Raw genomic sequence first — 22474 nt, forward strand, 5'->3', positions numbered from 1 at the left:
GTCCATGGCTGCACTTCGCCAACCACGCAATCTGCGGAGGATCCGCAAACCGTCCTTCACCTGATCGATCCACCTTGCCCGCTGTGCACCTCGCCTTCTTGTTCCCGTCGGATCGTTCTCGAGAACCATTTTCACCGGATTACTGTCCGACATTCAGGCTACGTGGCCTGCCCACCGCAGTATTCCACAGCTGATGCAACTCGTGGTTCATTCATCTCCTCCACGTACCGTCCGATATCTGCACCCCACCATAGATTGTACGCAGCACTTTCCTTTCGAAAACTCCCAGTACACATTGGTCCTCCACGAGCATCGTCCAGGTCTCGTGTCCGTAGATAACTACCGGTCTAATAAGCGTTTTGTAGATTGTCAGTTTGGTACGGCGGTGAACTCTATTCGATCGGAGCGTTTTGCGGAGTCCAAAGTACGAACGATTTCCTGCCATGATGCGTCTCCGAATTTCTCTGCTGGTATCGTTATCGGCGGTCACCAGTGAGCCCAAGTACAGGAATTCTTCAACCACCTTGATTTCGTCACCACCGATACAAACTCGTGGTGGGTGGCTAACATTGACCTCTCTTGAGTCTCTTTCTATCATGTACTTCATCTTCGACGTGTTGATGACTTATACAATCCGTTGAGCTTCACTTTTCCGTCTGATGTAGGCTTCCTCCATCCTCTCAAAGTTACGTGCCATGATATTAATGTCGTCGGCGAAACCAAATAACTGGACGGACTTCGTGAAAATCGTACCACTCGTGTCAATCCCTGCCCTTCGTATTACTCCCTCCAAAGCGATGTTGAATAGCAGACACGAAAGACCATCACCTTGCCGTAACCTTTTACGGGTTTCGAAGGGACTCGAGAATGCCCCTGAAACTCGAGCTACGCACATCACCCGATCCATCGTCGCCTTGATCAACCGTATCAGTTTATCCGGAAATCCGTTCTCGTGCATTAGCTGCCATAGCTGGTCCCGATCGATTGTATCATATGCGGCTTTGAAGTCGATAAATAGATGATGTGTGGGCACGTTGTATTCGCGGCATTTCTGCAATACCTGACGTATGGCGAACACCTGGTCTGTGGTAGAGCGTTCACCCATAAATCCCGCCTGGTACTGCCCCACGAACTCTCTTGCAATTGGTACAGCGGTACAGTTCCTCCGTCTCTTCACGGTCTCGATCTTCCTGCTGGCGCTTTTTCCTCCGGAAAATCGAGTTTTGTCTGTTCCGCGCCCGTTTGTATCGTGCCTCGTTCGCCCTCGTGCGAATCTCGCCCATGCTGCATTCTTCTCCTCAACTAACTGCTCACATTCGCCGTCATACCAGTCGTTTCTCTGATCCGGAGCCACCGTGTCTAGTGCAGCGGTTGCGGTGCTTCTAATGGCGGATCGAATATCTCTCCAGCCATCTTCAAGAGATGCTGCGCCTAGCTGCTCTTCCGTTGGGAGTGCCACTTCCAGCTGCTGCGCGTAGTCTTGGGCTAGTCTACCGTCTTGCAGCCGCCCAATGTTTAGCCGCGGCGGACGACTCCGACGCGTGTTGATCACCGTCGAGAGTTTTGAGCGCAGACATACTGCGACGAGGTAGTGGTCGGATTCAATATTCGCACTGCGGTAAGTGCGTACGTTCGTGATGTCGGAGAAGAATTTACCGTCGATTAAAACGTGGTCGATTTGGTTTTCCGTTACTTGATTAAGTGATTTCCATGTGGCCTTGTGGATATTCTTGCGGGGGAAGAAAGTGCTTCGGACTACCATTCCGCGGGAGGCTGCAAAGTTTATGCATCGTTGGCCGTTGTCGCTCGATACGGTATGCAGACTATCCGGTCCGATGACCGGTCTATACATTTCCTCCCTTCCTACCTGAGCGTTCATGTCACCGATGACGATTTTGACGTCCCGCAGTGGGCATCCATCGTATGTCTGCTCCAGCTGCGCATAGAACGCTTCTTTCTCGTCGTCGGATCTCCCTTCGTGTGGGCAGTGCACGTTGATGATGCTATAGTTGAAGAAACGGCCTTTATCCTCAGCTTGCACATCCTTGCGTTGATTGGCTGCCACCCAATCACGCGTTGGCGCATCTTTCCCAGCACTATGAAACCGGTTCCCAGCTCGTTGGTGGTGCCACAGCTTTGGTAGAAGGTAGCCGCTCGATGCCCGCTTTTCCACACTTTCTGTCCTGTCCAGCAGATTTCCTGCAGCGCTACGACATCGAAGTTGCGGGGATGTAATTCATCGTAGATTATCCTGTCGCAACCTGCGAAGCCTAGCGACTTGCAGTTCCATGTTCCAAGCTTCCAATCGTGGTCCTTTATTCGTCGCCTAGGTCGTTGCCGATTGTATCGAGTCGTATTATCTTCTATGTCGTTCGTAATAGTAGTTTTTAAAGGCGGCTTATTGGGCCTGCGCAAACCTCCTGTCTCGTCGGAGGGCCGTCGTGTCAGGGCTGTTTATCGTCCCACCTAACACCTTGGACTTGACAACCGAACGAACTCTACTTCTTTTTGCATTGACCAAGTGCTATATTTTTTCAACGTCCAAAGCCATAACTATACAAAAAGATCTGCATTTATAAAAACATTCATTTACAATTTCAAGTCAGTTAGAATCAAAATTGTTAACTCAATAAGGGGACATTTGATCCCTCATACCCATACAAAGGCTTAGCGAAAAAAAAAATTATTCTCAGGTGTTTAATTGTTTGTAAATTTGAAAATTCTGGTGGAGAATTGGCTTGAAAAAATATCTATTGAGTAGACATAATCGTTCCAAAATACACACAGCAAGTCACAAAATCTGTGTATTTCAATTTTCTACTTTTATGAAACCAAGCTCTTGGAGAGGGATACATTTCAGGATACATCGAGAAACACTTAGGAAGCATTAAATACATTAATCATTTGGAAAGTGTATCTGAGCTCTGCATAGTTTTCGTCGAGATGCCGTGAAAACTTTTTACCGAAATTCGATAATTCCTTCGCTGAAGTTTCGTCAATATTTTCCCAAATTAGTAGGCTGACCAGATCAATTTGGTGGAAAAACGGGACAAACGTGCTTGTAGAACGGGACATGTTAAAAAACCTTGTCATAAAATTTAAGAATCGTGAAAATTAAAAAAAAAAAAAATATGGCCAAATATTTTACAGTGAATCATTCACCACCATAACCATCTATTGTATCAAGTTAGTTGTGAAAAAATACTAAACTACAAATATTTCAATACCAAATTTTAAAAACGACTTATCTGATTTTGTAAAGAAATATTCCAACGTCGATTTGTCGAATCTGAGAGCTCTCCTACGCAAACCAACACCACCAATACATAGATGAGGACTTCGGCTACCTGATGATGGTGTTGGTTTGCGTGGGAGTGCTCTCAAATTCGACAAATCGACGTTTAAATCTTTGTTTACAAAAGCAGATAAGTCGTTTTGAAAATTTGGTATTGATTTCACTCTTCAAAGGGACGTAGACAAAAACACGAAGGAACAGAAAATAACGCATCTTTCAAAATTAATAAAAATGGGGAATTTTGTAATTTTATTTTTATCATTCATTAAGGTTTTTTTTAACCAATTTCAAAAACTTTTCCAATTCTGAACAGTTGAAAATAACAAACAATAGTCAAAGTACCCCAAATGTAATCAATTCATAGTCTTTTTTGATCGAAATTGATTTAAATGGGCTACTCTGGAATGTTGTCCATTGATTTTGTTCCCATGTGCTCACAGAAAAAGCAGGACTCATGCAATTTCATCGCGAAAAGTTGAAAAAAATCCTGGCCAATTTGTAGTCTGGTTTACAGCTCGGACTCTCGGAGATATCCGCCGGATTGTATTTCAAATCGGGCCAAATTTCTAATTTTTCATAACGGAATTCAATAAATCTCGTCCACACACATGGCAGTGAAATTTGCAGACAAGCTCCTGATGCGTGAACTAGCCTTAAAATACCTGGGGACCTTAAATCTAGCCTTTAATCCGATCAAATTTTCTCTCGGTTTGAAACTGCCTTAAACTCGATTTTGATCTGTTCAATTATAAATTATTTTTTTCATCCCGTCGTTTTTTTACAGTGGATGATTTTGAAATATTCAGAATTATTCAGAAAGACTTCGAATGATTCGGAAAGAATCAAATGATTGAACAATGTGTGGTAAAGCAGATTTGAAAAACATGGAAGTACCTACCTCGGAAAATTCAAAAAGAATTATCGAAAATGAACCTAGTCTGAAATTTAGAATGTCTGTCCTTGCACTTCTTTTCATTGACTTTGAGGCGTGACCTGATTTTCAAGAAATACTTGCCTACGAAGTTACTAATTTCGTTCAATTCACTCTCCAAATTTTAATGACTCTGGAATAAGCAGAAACAATCATTGACTGTATGATAAATCTTCCGGAGAAGCACCTGTTATTAACTGTTAAAAACCTTGAGAAAAGTCGATCAATGGAAAACACAAAACGGCATAGATATCATTATTTTAAAAGCAACACTAGTAACATAACATCTCACACTTTTTTATGGGTTCAGTCCACTTTCTTTGTTGAGAGATGAGTCAGCCGAGGGCTGTAAATCTGTATAATATAGACGCACTTCCTATGTATGATCAATGTAGAATCAATGAAAAAACGGGACAAATTGAGGATTTTTTAGATTACGACGGGACAGCACAAAAAGGTGTAAAAAACGGGACTGTCCCGTTAAATACGGTACGTATGGTCAGCCTACAAATTAGGCAAAATATTTTTTTTACCGAGATCTAAATTTTAAGTATGCAGGATGAGAAAGCCTGCAGGATCCACAATCAGTACGGAAAACGAACAAAAAAGTATTTTTAATTGTCTACATTTATCAAAAGTTTCCAATATCATACACACTTAGTTTTTATTTCTGCAGCTCGGCAAAAATCCGCACAGCCGTGCCCCAGCAGAATAAAAAAACTGATATTCCGGCAAAAATGATGTTTGTTAGCTGATTTTCTGCAAATTATTTGCTGATTTTCAGCAACTTTGACAGAAATCTAGGCGAAAAACATGTTTGCTGGGGCAATCATTGAATTCAATATGCCTTATTGCTGTAATCGATTTCAAGTTCATACGACTTACGGCAGTGGTCTCTACTAAGCTCTCTAGGCTTGTTTACGTGAATTTCATTTTTGCTCAAGATATATTTTGATTACAAAAATTAGACCTGCGAGAATCCTGCAAACATTGAAAAAAAAATAAAAATTGAACAATCTTTTCCACAGGAAAACGTATAACAAATTGAAAGTCAACGTTACTAAGTTTTCATAACAACTTAGACGTTCGTAGAAGTAATGAGATTTGCGTGATGATCAAAGAACAGTTAAATCAGAGCACTAAGTGATGGCTGTCAGCACCAAAATATACCCCAGGCTATGCTACAGCATTTTGCTGGTGACATTTTGGCAAAATGCACCAATGGCTGGGGTATTATGATTTAATTTTTTGAATATTTGAATAGTTTTATAGCTTGAAACAATTTCTCTGATTAGTTTCTGAAAATTATTTTAGACCTTCGCAAGCGTCACTCGTCATAAAATGTGTTTGATCATAAAAGACCGTTCGAAGCCTAGAAATGGAAACCCACTCTTCTCGGCTTATTCACGTGCGAGATTCAAAACTTTTTCACCCTTTCAAATATCCATCCGACCCCGTCGCCAGACTGCTGCGCGCCACGTATACCGAACTTGACCTCACGCATTGGCCCACCATCTCTCCTCAGCCGGGTTCGCTCCTTACTTTACTTTACTTCAATCAGCGACGATACTCGTTAAACCTGTTGCTTGTCACCCATTCACCTGTGTGCCTACATCATCAGCGTTCATATTTCAATCAGCTTACTCCCTTGACATTCACCTCGGGACAGCTGCGTCAAAATCCGACCCCTATGATTGCTTCCTTGTCGCTTCCCTCCCTCCTGTGCCGGTCACCGACTCCCTCCTATCTGTCGCCCGTCTTGAATCCAACCCAGCCGAATGGATTGTGCCTCTTGTGGAGGGACTTTCTTTGCAGCATCCCTGGAGGCTAACACTGTGTGTAAAAAATCCAAACAATCCCGCAATCTGATGGGGATGGATGATCTAAGCAACAACATTGCACAGTGGGAGAAATAAGGAATAAAACTTTGTTTCTTTCTTCTTCTTGTCTGTGATGCTTAAGTTAAACAGCTACTTTAATGATTCAATTAAATCAAGCCGTCCGATGCTGACAATTTCAGATTCGATATACTGTACTTTAATTGTGTAGGTTGAGCAATTTCCAATTGAAACGTGTCATCATGTTAAAATTATTAATGCAATTGCATTATTTAATCTATTTTTGTCCTACAGTGCGGGGATAGGAAAGTTTGTCATTCACGAGTCACTTAGATTAAGATGATGACGACCGACGGGCGACAGTAAGCGGCGATAATGGCGAGCCAGGCGGGATGGAAATTTTCGAATTGGGTCAGGAACGTTGTTTATGGAAAAAGGGAAAAGAACGTGACGAAAATTTGTTTTTTTTTTCTCTCTCTAGTGGGCGGCGACTGGTGCTGTGAGGCATGCTTCGCTTCGTTGGATATCGTGATATTTTTCGGCACATAATGAAGTTTAGACTGGATGACAAAACTTGCTTCATGAAAAGCGGCATAAAGTTCTATTATACTAAAGCTCGATAGAAAAGGTGGTTTGGGTACGACAGATTAACATAGAAAACTCGTTAGAAGGATTTTGAATTAAACTGGCGAACATTTGAATTGGAGCCATGGAATTGTTGTAAGTGCTGTGCCGGAGGCTGTCTTTGTAGTATTTCTTTGAACATTAAAAAGGCGCAATAAAAGAGTTTAGCGAAACAGTTGGTAAAGAATGTCTGAAAGTTTTCACTTCGGTAGACATATGACCTTCTCTTGATGGAACAAACACCCTCCAGGAATTTGATTCTTTTTGTCTAAATTAATCTGGCGGTTTTAAAACTCAATAATACTGAAAGCATCTCTTCTGCAGAAAGCAAGACACTCAAAACAATATATCCTTTTTATTTTGATTAGCACCTTCTACTTTATTTACTTACTTTCTACATTTCATCTCTAAATAGCTGCCCTAAAGTAAGATCATTATAATTATAAAGAAGATTATTTTAATTACTGTTAGTTTTATTATCTACAATATTCTACTGAACCAGAGGATATTTTATTTTTATTATATTTTTTTATGGTAACTCCATTATTCAAAAACATGTTTTTCAGACATTATACTCATGTGCACCCAGCCAGCATTTGTTAGATTTTCTCATAATTATGTAAGGAAACCTACCGAATTTTGTATAAGAACTTGACATATGCGAAATTGGGGGAAATCTATTCGCAAGCTGGTTGAGTTAGCGAGTTGTCTCAGGTTCTCACGTTTAGGGAAAGTACTGGATAAATGTACATAATCCCAACTAACCATTTAATACAAATTGTTGGTTTTTTGAGTTGCTAATTATCAGCATATACGGCTTGGAAAAATTGTCGGACGCTCATTGAATTAAATTCTATGGACCACAATCAGCCTAAACGAATAAAAAAGCAACCAGCTCTCGAAGAGCTCAAGGTCTATACTCCAGGAAATTGTATGAAGTGGGATACATTTTTTTTTTTCTTTATCGGTATAGATGAGTCTTTTCTAATTATCTTAAAAATTGGAAAACACTCCGTTGCGCTTAATATTTTACTTGCTCGAGAGAAGCTGAAGAGAATGAAAAGATTCTGGATCATTGTATTACAACAATATGGACACAAAGTCGGGCAGAAATATAATTCTTAGTTGCCTAATCGAACTCGATACAGAAGTCCCTCCTCTCTCCAACAACGCAATTTTCTCGCAACGCCACTAATTTTCAAGATATGCTGTCATTTTTAAAGAAATCTGGTTTTGTAACCGACAGACATGATGTAATGTGCCATCACCAGATTGTTCGATACGGTAATCTGCATAGCATTTCTGGCAATGACAAAACCACCATTGAGCCATTTCACGCATAAAAAAGCTAGAAATATTAGTCAACACCTTTTTACATAACTGATATTAAACCAGAAAATCCTCGTACCTTTTTGGTTAACCCTTCCTGAGAAATTTCTTCTCCCGGAGTTCTGGAAAATTCATTTCTGGGATTCTGAAATTCTTGGAACTCTGCAACCGGTGATTCTTTCTGCAGAAATTCTGGGGATTCAAGGCTCCTCCCGGGAGAATTCCCACACTAAGAATTTTGAGGAATTGCTTCGTTAAGAATTTTGAATTCTTTAATTCTGAGAAAATCCCCTCACACGAAATTCCTTCTTTTAGGAATTCTGGGTTATCTCTAGGAATTCTTGAGAATTCCTACCCAGCAGTTCTGATCATTTATCCCTTCAAAAATTATGGAGAATTATTCCTCCAAGGTTTTGGCACCCTACAGACTTTTATTTTTCTTGAATTCTGAACTATTTCTCTAGGACTCCAGGAAATTCCTGCTTCATGAATTGGAAAACAGATTTTCCAATCATTCTGGGTTCTTCCATCTCAAGGAACTGTGAGGATTTCCTTTATCAGGAGTTATGAAAACTTTCCCATTCTGGAATCATGGGGATTTTTTTCACCAAAAACTCAAAAAACTGCAGCTCACCCCCGCCCTCAGTTATTTTTTCTAAAATTCTCTGGAAAATTTCCCCAGATATTTTGGTTAAATTCTTCTTCGAGAATTCTAGAAACACGTTATACAAGAATTGTGAAATATTCTTTTTTGGAAAATTTTTGGAGAATTTCTCCTTCAGGAGTTCTGGTGTTCCATCTCTTTGATTTTAATCAATCGCCAGCTTCTTTACAATGACTTTTCACAGCATACTTCCGAGACACCAATTAACACAAAAACAGATTGAAAGGTTATGTTATATTGTAAAAATGTATTCCTCATGTATACTGATTTGGTTACATTTTAATCCTTATAGTCATAAAGACTAAAATAAATAAAAATAAATAAATAAGCTTTTCTCCAAAAAGAATTCCTTTTTCAGAAATTTTTGTAGTTTTGGGGAATTGCCCTTCCAAAAAATCGGGACAATTCCTTTCGCACGAATTTTGTGGAATCCCTCCCCCAGACATTAAGATTAATTCCTCCTTAAGGAATTTGGAGTATCCGAAGATTCTGGCAAATTACGCACCTCATTCTGAGAAATTCCTAGGAATTTCACGAATTATGAGCAAATTTTTCCTCATTGTATTCTGGGGAATTTCTTCAAAAGGACCTCTAAAAAGTTCCTTCTACAAGAATTCCTGTGGGGGTGGGCCTAGGAGTTTACACTCCTAGTTTCTTAATTGACTCCAAAAATTCCTTACCTATGAGTTTTAGGAATTCCCTTATCCAAATCCAAATTCTGAAGAATGAATAGAACGTGTCTCAGAACATCTGGATGGGAATATCCCGAAAAATTTCCTTCATCAGTTCCTGTAAATATCTGTAGGATTTTCACATATATCCTGCAGGAATTCTCTCATCTGATCTTTTTTATTGACATTAAATCCCCCATATGAAACATGCCGTATCGCAGCTTGGTGTTCATCAAGCATTTCTACTATCTTTAACAGCGAGGTTTCTAAGTATTTTTGCATTCCTGTGTCATAACACTAACACGGTGATGCTCATGGGCATGGGGAAGTATGAAAAAAATTACACCGTACCATGAAATGGATTCAGTAACCTTTTGCATGGCCTTGCTTTGTGGACGTCAAGCTAAGGAAGGCATAATTCAAGTTTTTTGATAGTATTTCAATAGGAATTACAATCCCTTTAAAATTCATGAAGAAGTTTCAAGAAGAATTCCTGGAGAAATCACAAGATGAGACAGTAAAGGAGTCCTAAATGATTTTTCTTATTGTATTCCTGAAGAATTCTTAACAACGTAAAAAATAAAAAGACATGCAAATAATATTTAAAAAAAAGTCGCCGCCGTTAGAAAATTGCGTTCACGCCCACAGGTCTAGATGGGGTCGAGCAGACGGAATGCCGGAAAACGTTATAAAATCACTTGAAAAATAAACGCAAGCAAAAAGCACTCCGAACTGGCTGCCAAGTGGAACTAGATGATAACTTGCATTAATCTGATGTCCGCGTTGGGGATTCATGAACGAGATTGGTTGGCTCTGAAATGTTTACCCAATTGAGAAAACTGAGGTCGCTTTTTGCACGATATTGATCTATTATTACAACTTTTTAAATACCTTCAGATTTTCTTCGATTTTCTGTGGTTTTTAACGTGGGAAAACTCAATATTTTAATATATGCAAAGGCAGAAATTACCAAAGAAGAACAGCGTGAAAAGCGATCTCAGTTTAATCAATTAATTTAATAAAATTTGGAGATTGATGAAGAGTTTCCGAGTCGACCATACTTTGACATCACATGTTGTACAACGCAAATCTAACATTTGATAGGGAGAAGATTTTCTTAGGCAGCATTTTCTGTCCCGGTCTCCGGCCTCAGCATTTCAAGATTTTAAAACATCACTAGGGCAGAAAATGAACAAAATGACGATTGGAATGCCAAGTAACAAACGACAAGGAATGGAAAAAAAATCTGTTCGAATAAATCTGCTCCCTATGCCACAACACACAACAACAACATGAACACAATTTTAAAACACTCCACAAATCGTTAGTTGTTTTTATTGTTTTGCGATTTCATTGTTAATGAAATCTTTAGTACGTCGTAATGTTTCAAAACCAATGGAAACCGTATTTCGAAACCAAAAGAAAGTAAGGCGAAAAGGGTGGTCCCTGGAACATTCGAAACCAGATTCTAATGATTGGAATATACTAAGTCTATGCTTAAATAGGTGATATTTCCCCACAGAGACAGTGTGGCAAAAGGCAAAACATATTTTAACAATTTTTGCAACATGGGCAAAACCCGAGCTGGGCTCGGACAATGAGCTTGGAAGTTATGGCCAAAATACTTTTTCTCATAAAAAAGCTCGTAAAAAAGTCTCGCTCACTTTTTTGTACTTACCCTTAACCGATTTCTTCGCACGCAGTATTTTGTCCCATTGTTTCCTATTGAAAATTGCCCAGATCGGACTATTGGATCAAAAGTTATGGCCAAAATACAAATTTATACGAAAAAATCACGTAAAAATGTCACTCATTTTTCGGGCATTTATCCTTAACCGAATTGCTTGAAACAAAATGTATTCGACGAAGAATCTTGTCTCATTGTTTCCTATTGATAATTGGCCAGATTGGACTATGGGATCGAAAGTTATGGCCAAAATACAAAAATATACGAAAAAATCACGTAAAAAATGTCATCCATTTTTCGGGCACTTATCCTCACCTGATTTGCTCGGATTAAATTGCATTCAACGCAGAATGTCCCATTGTTTCCTATTGAAAATTGACCAGATCGGACTATGGACTTAGAAATTATGGTCAAAATACTATTTATTGTGAAAAAGAGTGCAAAAAATCTAGCTCACTTTTTTAGCACTTAGACTTCATCTATTCACTCGCAACGGATTGCATTCGTCGCAGAATCTTGTCCCATTGTTTCCTATAGAAACTTGGCCGGATCGTACAATTGGATCAGAAGTTATGGCAAAAATACTAATTTTAAAACTACAAAACAAAATTCCATTTTTTGCACTTATGCTCATCCGATTTGTTTGCAACAAGCTGCGTTCGGCGATAAATTTTGTTATGCTTATAAACATATATGAAAAATAAGACCAATCCACATATTGGTGTTATTTTAGATTTATCCAAACCTTTTTAACCTTCCTAGTGCATTAAAAAAAAGTTACACATTGTGCATTAGCGGGTCAAAAATGACCCCAAATTGAATTCGCTCCCAAAAGTTCATTTTCGAACCGATTCTCAATCTTTTGGAATCAAATTGAAGGTATGGATTCCACGGATGTCGTTACGGGCAGACACTTTGGCCATTCTGGTTCCCAGGAATCGATGTTGAAGGAACATAGATTCTTAGGTCAATTTTTGGCGTGATTTCTTGCCTCTCGAAGGGTGATTTTGGAAATGCTCATTAATTTGCGTAGCAATAATTCTATTAGAATGTAGCCATTGTCCATTTCCATGGATCAACACAATTCCTGGTTATTTCACGGTCCGGTGTCCCTCCGGAAGATCCGGAACATCCGTAGAAGTGGTCAATTAATTGAACTCATCCTAGAAGAGCGCGGTTTTTTCCAAAGCTTTTAATTATCGAACGCTGAGTAACAAATGATTGTGGTGACCCATTGTGATGGACCTGCGTGGCCACCGGAGGTCCTCCAGAGGATCCGGAACATTCGGTGAAGTGGTCAATTCATGGAACTCATCCTAGAAGAATGCAGTTTTCACAAAACTTTTGATTATCGTAATTTGAGTAACAAATGATTGTGGTTACTCATTTTGGTGGACCCGGGTGGCCACCGGAGTTTTCCGGAAAATCCGGAAAAATGGTCAATTAATGAAACTTATCATATAATAGCGCGGTTTTTTCCAAAGCTTTTCATTATCGAACTACAAGTAACAAATGATTGTGGTGACCCATTTGGATGGACCTGTATGGCCGAAGGTCCTTCAGAAGATCCGGAACGTCCGTAAAAGTGGTCAATTCATAAAATACATCATAGAAGAGCGCGGTTTTTTCCAAAACTTTTCCTCATAGTACTTTGAGTAGCAAATGATTGTGGTGACCTATTTTGGTTGATCTGGGTGGCCACCGGAAGTGCTCCAGAAGATCCAGAACGCCCGTAAAAATGGTCAATGCATGAAACTTATCATAAAAGAGCACGGTTTTTTCTAAAGCTTTTCATTATCGAACTTTTAAAAAAATCTTTCTATTATCGAGCTCTGAGCAAGATACGAAGGAATGTCGTGACCCGTTCTTATTTACCAAAGTGACTACCGGAGGTCTTACGGAAGATACGGAACATCGGTTAAAGTGGTTAATTTATGTAATACATACTAGAATAGGCTATTTTTTTTTTTAATTTCCTTGTCGTACTCTGAACATGAAATTATTGCCGTGACCTTTTCTCACGGATGTGAGTAGCAACTACCCGAGCAACACAAGTCAGGCAAATCTGGTTGCAGCAACTTGAATGTGACTAAATCTGGTCACATATGAGTTGCTGTAACCTATGTAGAATATGTGTGCTGCTAGGGTAAAGGCCCTTCGGAATGTTCGTATCACACGTAAAAGAGATCATCAATTCATAAAACCCACCTTAGAAATGGCGTGTTTTCCATAGAAGAAGAAGATGAAGCACACTATTATTCTAAACCTTTTTATTTTCCTAATTTTAGAAACCAATGATCGTAACCTCCTTAGGGCCCTCCTTAGCCGTGCGGTAAGACGCGCGGCTACAAAGCAAGACCATGCTGAGGGTGAGTGGGTTCGATTCCCGGTGCCGGTCTAGGCAATTTTCGGATTGGAAATTGTCTAGACTTCCCTGGGCATAAAAGTATCATCGTGTTAGCCTCATGATGTACGAATGCAAAAATGGTAACTTGGCTTAGAAACCTCGCAGTTAATAACTGTGGAAGTGCTTAATGAACACTAAGTTGCGAGGCGGCTCTGTGCCAGTGTGGGGAAGTAATGCCAATAAGAAGAAGAAGAAGAATGATCGTAGCCATTTCGCATGGATTGCCCACTGTATGTCTTCAGGTACATTCAGATCATCCGTAAAATCGGAAACTTATCATAGTTTTCCTATTTTCATATCCTGAGTAATGGATGATCGTTGTAACCCATTCTCAGGAACGTGTGTAGTCACGAATGAAACTCCGCAAGATCAAAAATCTGTAATTATAGTCAATTCATAAAAATTAGATGACACTATTTGTTTTTGAAAGGACAATCACATTAACCCAGAAAATATTTTCAAGTATGGCATAATTTGCTTCCATGATCGATATTCACCATTCACCACGAATTGACCACTTTAACGGACGTTCCAAATCTTCCGGTAGCCACCCAGGTCCTTCAAAAAGGGTTATCATAATCATTTATTACTCAGCGTTCGGTGATTCAGCTATTCCATTGTGAGTTTTATGAATTGACCATTTCTACGGATGTTCCAGATCTTCTGGAGGAACTCCAGTGGCCACTCAGGTCCATCACACTGGGTCACCATAATCATTTGTTACTCAGTGTTCGATAATGAAAAGCTTTGGAAAAAACCGCACCCTTTTATGAAAAGTTTTATTAATTGACCATTTTTACGGACGTTCCGGATCTACTGGAGGACCTCCGGTGGCCACCCAGGTTCACCAAATTGGGTCTCCACAATCATTTGTTACTCAAAGTACGATAATGAAAAGCTTTGAAAAAAACGCGCACTTCTAGGATGAATTCCATGAATCTATACCATTTCGTCGAAAGTCATTTCGGCGAAAGCCATTTAGTCGAATGACATTTGGTCGAAAGGACATTACGTCGAATTACGTCGTTTTATCGAAGGGACATTTAGTCGAAAATGATTTTTTAATTCACTAGAGACGTAGGACATTTGATCGAATGACGTTTGGTCGAAAGGACACTACGTCGAATTGACATTTAGTCGAAATCAGTTTTCTGAAAGAATCTTCGTACATTTGGTTATATGACGTTTGGTCGAAAGTGGATTTTCGAATTGATAATCTTGGTACATTCAGTCTAATGACGTTCCGTCGAATAGATATTTGAAAAAAAAACTTAAGCCAATAACAATTAAAAAATAAATGATTTATTGCGATGTTCCTAAAAGTCATAATTATTGTTCCAATATTGTCCATAGAATGATGGGTCCATGAAAAGAATAAATAATACGAAAACGGTGATATATTATTCTTGACTAGATATTGACTTCCGCGAACCCCTCTAACCGACTACATTGAATCTATACCACCTGGTCAAAAGAAATGTAGTCGAATGATGTTTCGTCATTACACATGACGCCGAATAGACATTACTACCGTTACACGCATAACTGTCCCATGTACATTGGAAATTCCAGCAAATATTGGACGAATATGCGTGTGATGGCAGATTAGGTCATATGACCATTTGGACGAAATTAAGTTTTCGGCCAATAACTAACGAATTATGGTTCAAAGACCATTTTATACTGAACTAATTATTGTATACATATTGAGTGGAAGAAAGAGTATCAATGAAAAGAGTAAAAAACCATTTCCATTCGACTAAATGTCAATCAACAAAATTGTTCAAAGCCGACTACGATGAAGTAACATTGATATCATTGGTTTTAGACCATGTGCCGAAAAATAGAATAGGGTATACTGCCGCTAACCGCAAGTCGAGCACATCTGTACATGGAACCCCATATACAGATGTGCTCGACTTGCGGTTAACAGTATATATTTTGCTACATCTGAAGGTTTTCAATTTTCAATAATCCACCAGGTCTCCAGAAGTTTCTGTTAGCTCAGATGAAAAATCCTCATTGGCTTCCTTATTCGTTTCTTCAGCTGCTGATTGAAATTCCTCATGTCCACTGAATTCCTCCAACCAGTTTATTCATGTATCTTATGGATTATTTAACCAGAAATGTCTAAATCTCCTTTCGACTAAATGTCCATTCGACTAAATGTCCATTCGACTAAATGTCCTTTCGACTAAATGTCCTTTCGTTCAAATGTCCATTCGACTGAATGTTCCTTCGACCAAATGTCCTTTCAACAAAATGTCGAACTAAACGTCATTCGACAAACTGTCCGAAAGCCGAATTCCATGAATTGACAATTTTTACGGACGTTCCGGATCTTCTGGAGCACCTCCGGTGGCCACCCTTCTTCTTCTTCTTCTTATTGGCATTACATCCCCACACTGGGACAGAGCCGCCTCGCAGCTTAGTGTTCATTCTGCACTTCCATAGTTATTAACTGCGAGGTTTCTAAGCCAGGTTACCATTTTTGCATTCGTACATCATTAGGCTAACACGATGATACTTTTATGCCCAGGGAAGTCGAGACAATTTACAATCCGAAAATTGCCTAGACCGGCACCGGGAATCGAACCCAGCCACCCTCAGCATGGTCTTGCTTTGTAGCCGCGCGTCTTACCGCATGGCTAAGGAGGGCCCCTAGGTCCACCAAAATAGGCCCCCATAATCATTTGTTACTCAAAGTACTATGAGGAAAAGCTTTGGAATAAACCGCTCCCTTTTATGATGAGTTTCATGAATTGGCCATTTTTACGGACGTTCCGGATCTACTGGAGAACCTCCGGTGGCCACCCAGGTTCACCAAATTGGGTCACCACAATCATTTGTTACTCAAAGTACGATAATGAAAAGCTTTGGAAAAAAAGCGCACTTCTAGGATGAGTTCCATGAATTGACTATTTTTACGGATGTTCCGGATCTTCCGGAACTTCCGGTGGCCACCCAGGTCCACCAAAATAGGTCCCCGCAATCATATGTTCCGCGAAGGACTATGAGAAAAAGCTTTGGAAAAGCCGAACACTTGTATGATAAGTTTCATGAATTGGCAATTTTACGGACGTTCCGGATCTATTGGAGGACCTCCGGTAGCCACCCAGGTTCACCAAATTGGGTCACCACAATCATTTGTTACTCAAAGTACGATAATGAAGCTTTGGAAAAAACCCAGATTAATCCACCTAGCAGTGATGGTGCCTTTCTCGACCTTCGTAAAATGTGTGTGCTTGAAAAAAGATGAGCTAGTGGCTAGGAGTAAAAAAGACAAATTTCTTTGTCCGTTCTATGAAAATCAGATTATTTATGGCAAAGATATTGTAGATCCAGTTGAAAACCGAAAATCATATTTTGTCCCATTTCCGGATGTCGCAACTGCATCGCGAGTGGTGCCCGACTATGGCACAGTTGCGCACTACTCGCGATGCAGTTGCAACATCCGGAAATGCGATTTCGCGGGACCTCGGTTCGGTTTTCAGCTTGATCTACAATATGCTAATAAGAATTTCGACATTTTTGTTTCCTTTTCCAATCTTTTTGACGTACATAACCCTGTTTTATTTCACCCAGTCATATATTTTAAGGATATCACTTTTGGATGTTAGTTGAACTGAAGCTCCGACTACACAAAAAGAAAACGAAAATGTCATTCCCATCACGCGAGCGGAGGGCAATATTTGTTATGATATAAATCTCATGACCGTCTTTCTGCCAAACTCCCGTATGAAGTGGGAGAGACAGAGACATCATCTCAGTTCGTCGAGCTGAATCGATTGGTATATAACACTATGGGTCTCCAGGCCTTCTGTAAAAGTTTGGTTTTGAGCGAACATACAGCCTTTTCGTATAAAAAGGCTAAATTGGTGTTTCGGCCATATCTTCCGATCCCATAGTCCGATCTAGCCAATTTTCAATAGGAAACAATGGGACAGGATTCTGCGTCGAATGCAACTTGTTTCGTGTGAATCGGTTAAGGTTAGGTGTCCGAAAAATAGGTGACATTTTTTGTGATTTTTATGAAAAAAGGTATTTTGGTCATAACTTCCAATCCCATAGTCCGACCTGTCCAATTTTTAATAGGAAACAATGGGAAAGGATTTTGCGTCGAATGCAATTTGTTGCGAGCAAATCGGTTGAGAATAAGTGCCTGAAAAATGAGTGACATTTCTTACGCAATATTTTCGTATGAATTTGTATTTTGGCCTTAACTCTCGATCCCATAGTCCGATCTGGCCAATTTCAAATAAGAAATAATGGGACAGGATTCTGCGTCGAATGCAACTTGTTGCGAAGCAAATCAGTTGAGGATAAGTGGCCGAAAATGAGTGAGATATTGACGCGATTTTTTTGTATGCCTTTTTATTTAGGCCATAACTTTCGATCCCATAGTCCGATCTGGCCAATTTCAAATAGGAAACAATGGGACAGGATTCTGCGTCGAATGCAACTTGTTGCGAGCAAATCGGTTGAGGATAAGTGTCCGAAAATGAGTGACATTTTTACGCGATTTTTTCGTATGATTTTGTGTTTTGGCCATAACTTTTGATCCCATAGTCCGATCGGGCCAATTTCAAATAAGAAATAATGAGACAGGATTCTGCGTCGAATGCAACTTGTTGCGAGCAAATCAGTCGAGGATAAGTGCTTGAAAAATGAGTGACATTTTTACACGATTTTTCGTATGAATTTGTATTTTGGCCATAACTTTTGATCCCATAGTCCGATCTATCGAATATCAAATAGGAAACAATGGGACAGGATTCTGCGTCGAATGCAACTTGTTGCAAGCAAATCAGTTGAGAATAAGTGCCCGAAAAATGAGTGACATTTTTTACGCGATTTTTTTCGTATGAATTTGTATTTTGGCCATAACTTTCGATCCCATAGTCCGATCTCGCCAATTTCAAATAGGAAACAATGGGACAGGATTCTGCGTCGAATGCAACTTGTTGCGAGCAAATCAGTTGAGGATAAGTGCCCGAAAAATTAGTGACATTTTTACGCGATTTTTCAAATGAATTTGTATTTTGGCCATAACTTCCGATCCCATAGTCCGATCTCGCCAATTTCAAATAGGAAACAATGGGACAGGATTCTGCGTCGAATGCAACTTGTTGCAAGCAAATCAGTTGAGGATAAGTGCCGAAAATGAGTGACATTTTGTTGAGTAGTGTTGCGCACACACACACACACACACACACACACACACACACACACACACACACACACACACAGACATCACCTTGATTCGTCGAACTGAGTCGATTGGTATATAACACTATGGGTCTCCGGGCTTTCTATAAAAAATTTGTTTTTGAGCAATCATATAGCCTTTACCGTATACTTAGTATACGAGAAAGGAAAAACGCGCACTTCTAGGATGAGTTCCATGAATTGACAATTTTTACGGACGTTCCGGATCTTCTGGAGCACCTCCGGTGGCCGCCCAGGTCCACCAAAATAGGTCCCCACAATCATTTGTTACTCAAAGTACTATAAGGAAAAGCTTTGGAAAAAACCGCACCCTTTTATGATAAGTTTCATGAATTGGCCATTTTTACGGACGTTCCGGATCTACTGGAGGACTTCCGGTGGCCACCCAGGTCCACCAAAATGGGTCACCACAATAATTTGTTACTCAAAGTACTATGAGGAAAAGCTTTGGAAAAAACCGCACCCTTTTATGATAAGTTTCATGAATTGGCCATTTTTACGGACGTTCCGGATCTACTGGAGGACTTCCGGTGGCCACCCAGGTCCACCAAATTGGGTCACTACAATCATTTGTTACTCAAAGTACGATAATGAAAAGCTTTGAAAAAAAATCGCGCACTTCTAGGATGAGTTCCATTAATTGACCATTTTTACGGATGTTCCGGATCTTCTAAAAGGAACTCCGGTGACCACTCAGGTCCATCACAATGGTTCACCACAATCATTCGTTACTCAGCGTTCAAAAATTAAAAGCTTTGAAAAAAAAAACGCGCTCTTCTAGGATGAGTTCCATGAATTGACCACTTCTACGGATGTTCCGAATCCTCCGGAGGACACCGGACCGTGAAATAACCAGGAATTGTGTTGATCCATGGAAATGGACAATGGCTACATTCTAATAGAATTGTTGCTACACAAATTCGAGAGCATTTCCAAAACTACCCTTCGAAAGGCAAGAAATCACGCCAAAATAGACCTAAGAATCTATGTTCCTTCAAAACCGATTCCTGGGAACCAGAATAGCCAAAGTGCAAAAATCTGTCCGTAGCGACATCCGTGGATTCCATACATTCAATTTGGTTCCAAAGATTGAGAATCGGTTCGAAAATGAACTTTTGGGAGCGAATCCAATTTAGGTCATTTTGACCCGCTAATGCACAATGTGTCACTTTTTTGTTGTGGCGCTCCTAGAGGTCGCTGATAGCTGGTTATCACCCCAAAATTTTCATTTCCAAAAGTTAGGAAAAGTCAGAAAATTTCAACGCCCTATCTCATTTGATTACAAAGCTACAACGTTTTGCCTTTCTCGTATACTAAGTATACGGTAAAGGCTATATGATCGCTCCAAAAACAAACTTTTTATAGAAGGCCCGGAGACCCATAGTGTTATATACCAATCGACTCAGTTCGACGAATCGAGGTGATGTCTGTGTGTGTGTGTGTGTGTATGTGTGTGTGTATGTGTGTGTGTGTGTGTGCAAAACTACTAAAAAATGTCACTCATTTTTCGGGCACTTATCCTCAACCGATTTGCTTGCAACAAGTTGCATACAACGCAGAATCCTGTCCCATTGTTTCCTATTTGAAATTGGCCAGATCGAACTATGGGATCGAAAGTTATGGCCAAAATACAAATTCATACAAAAAAAATCGCGTTAGAAATGTCACTCATTTTTCGGGCACTTATCTTCAACCGATTTGCTTGCAACAAGTTGCATTCGACGCAGAATCCTGTTCCATTCTTTCCTATTTGAAATTGGCCAGATCGGACTATGGAATCGAAAGTTATGGCCAAAATACAAATTCATACGAAAAAATCGCGTAAAAAATGTCACTCATTTTTCGGGCACTTATCCTCAATCGATTTGCTTGCAACAAGTTGCATTCGACGCAGAATCCTGTCCCATTGTTTCCTATTTGAAATTGGCCAGATCGGACTATGGGATCAGAAGTTATGGCCAAAAACCCAGATTAATCCACCTAGCGGTGATGGTGCCTTTCTCGACCTTCGTAAAATGTGTGTGCTTGAAAAAAGATGAGCTAGTGGCTAGGAGTAAAAAAGACAAATTTCTTTGTCCGTTCTATGAAAATCAGATTATTCATGGCAAAGATATTGTAGATCCAGTTGAAAACCGAAAATCATATTTTGTCCCATTTCCGGATGTCGCAACTGCATCGCGAGTGGTGCCCGACTATGGCACATTTGCGCACTACTCGCGATGCAGTTGCAACATCCGGAAATGCGAGAAAATGCGATTTCGCGGGACCTCGGTTCGGTTTTCAGCTTGATCTACAATATGCTAATAAGAATTTCGACATTTTTGTTTTCTTTTCCAATCTTTTTGACGTACATAACCCTGTTTTATTTCACCCAGTCATATATTTTAAGAATATCACTTTTGGATGTTAGTTGAACTGAAGCTCCGACTACACAAAAAGAAAACGAAAATGTCATTCCCATCACGCGAGCGGAGGGCAATATTTGTTATGATATAAATCTCATGACCGTCTTTCTGCCAAACTCCCGTATGAAGTGGGAGAGACAGAGACATTATCTCAGTTCGTCGAGCTGAATCGATTGGTATATAACACTATGGGTCTCCAGGCCTTCTGTAAAAGTTTGGTTTTTGGAGCGAACATACAGTCTTTTCGTATAAAAAGGCAAAAATGGTGTTTCGGCCATAACTTCCTATCCCATAGTCCGATCTAGCCAATTTTCAATAGGAAAGAAAAGGGACAGGATTCTGCGTCAAATGCAACTTGTTGCGTGTGAATCGATTAAGGTTAGGTGTCCGAAAAATAGTTGACATTTTTGTGATTTTATGAAAAAAGGTATTTTGGTCATAACTTCCGATCCCATAGTCCGACCTGTCCAATTTTCAATAGGAAACAATGGGAAAGGATTTTGCGTCGAATGCAATTTGTTGCGAGCAAATCGGTTGAGAATAAGTGCCTGAAAATGAGTGACATTTCTTACGCAATATTTTCGTATGAATTTGTATTTTGGCCATAACTCTCGATCCCATAGTCCGATCTGGCCAATTTCAAATAGGAAATAATAAGACAGGATTCTGCGTCGAATGCAACTTATTTGCGAGCAAATCAGTTGAGGATAAGTGTCCGAAAATGAGTGACATTTTTACGCGATTTTTTGTATGAATTTGTATTTTGGCCATAATTTTCGATCCCATAGTCCGATCTGGCCAATTTCAAATAGGAAACAATGGGACAGGATTCTGCGTCGAATGTAACTTATTTGCGAGCAAATCGGTTGAGGATAAGTGCCCGAAAATTAGTGACATTTTTACACGATTTTTCGTATGATTTTATATTTTGGCCATAACTTTCGATCCCATAGTCCGATCTGGCCAATTTCAAATAGGAAACATTAGGACAGGATTCTGCGTTGAATGCAACTTGTTGCGAGCAAATCAGTTGAGGATAAGTGTCCGAAAATGAGTGACATTTTTACGCGATTTTTCGTAGGATTTTGTATTTTGGCCATAACTTTCGACCCCATAGTCCGATCTGGCCAATTTCAAATAGGAAACAATGGGACAGGATTCTGCGTCGAATGCAACTTGTTGCGAGCAAATCGGTTGAGGATAAGTGCCCGAAAAATGAGTGACATTTTTTACGTGATTTTTTCGTATGATTTTGTATTTTAACCATAACTTTCGATCCCATAGTTCGATCAGGCCAATTTCAAATAGGAATCAATGGGACAGGATTCTGCGTCGAATGCAACTTGTTGCGAGCAAATCGGTTGAGGATAAGTGTCCGAAAAATGAGTGACATT

The sequence above is a fragment of the Armigeres subalbatus genome, chromosome 2, assembly GCF_024139115.2.
Source record: "Armigeres subalbatus isolate Guangzhou_Male chromosome 2, GZ_Asu_2, whole genome shotgun sequence".
Classification (NCBI taxonomy): Eukaryota; Metazoa; Arthropoda; class Insecta; order Diptera; family Culicidae; genus Armigeres; species Armigeres subalbatus.